Source organism: Echinops telfairi, unplaced genomic scaffold (genome assembly GCF_000313985.2).
Source record: "Echinops telfairi isolate 266 unplaced genomic scaffold, ASM31398v2 ScPeMD7_7475;HRSCAF=8513, whole genome shotgun sequence".
Classification (NCBI taxonomy): Eukaryota; Metazoa; Chordata; class Mammalia; order Afrosoricida; family Tenrecidae; genus Echinops; species Echinops telfairi.
This window is the reverse complement of record NW_022111379.1, coordinates 28,831,886-28,832,838: the sequence shown is the minus strand read 5'-3', so window position 1 is coordinate 28,832,838 and position 953 is coordinate 28,831,886. Positions and strand designations below refer to the sequence as shown.

The window sequence follows — 953 nt, the reverse complement described above, 5'->3', positions numbered from 1 at the left end:
CACCCATTTATCCCTCCGCCTTTCAACCAGCCCCACATGTGATTATCGGCCAGGCTGGCACAATTAACTAACTCAGACACTTTTCATTCCCAGACTTAAATACCTACTATATAGCCAAATATGTATACATATTTTCTAAGCCATCTGGTACTTGTACAATGATAGATTTGAAGACCAATGGATTAGAATTTAGAACTCAGAAATACAGGGGAAGAGGTAGCCTTTTCAACAAAGGGTGCTGGAAAAACTGATCTTCACCTACAAAGGAATTAGATAGGACCCATACCTCACACCATGTACAAAATTGAACTGAATTTGAACCAAAGGTCTAAATATAAACCACACAATCATAAAGACCATCAATGGAAAACTAGGGATAAATTTAAGAACCCTAATACAAGGCATAAATACAGTACTAAACATAACAAAAAATATCCACACTAAATAAAACAAAACAAAGAACTGGGACCTGCTAAAATATGACATTTATGCACATCAAAAGCCTTGACCAAAATAGTCAACAGAGAATGAGTTGACAAAAAATATTCAGTAATAGTACATCAGAGAAAGGCCTAATTTCCAAAAAATACATATATCTTGTGTATAAGCTGCGTTTTTCTGCACATTTTTAATGCAGTTTTTGTAGTAAAATTAGGTGCCTCAGATATTCGGGTCAGCTTATACTCAAGTACATAAGGTGAAAATGTCATATGAAAATATGACAGCTTAACAAGAAAAAAAACTATAAACCAATCAAAAAATGAGCACAAGAAGTGAATTGACAATTTATCAGAGGACATCCAGGTGGCCAATAACCATATGTAACCAATAACCATATGAAGAAGTGTTTGTAGTCTTAGCAATAAGATAAATAAAATTAAAACAATGAGATGCCCCCCACAGTGACAATTTTAACAAATTCAATAAAACAGAAAGCAATAAATGCTCGAGAG

The 953-nt window shown here is 34.0% G+C and overlaps 1 protein-coding gene across 1 annotated transcript in view; it reads left to right on the top strand.

Moving 5' to 3' along the window:
- OCA2 (OCA2 melanosomal transmembrane protein) overlaps positions 1-953 on the top strand; it is a 178,919-nt gene that overhangs the window by 163,105 nt on the left and 14,861 nt on the right. The window lies entirely within an intron of this gene.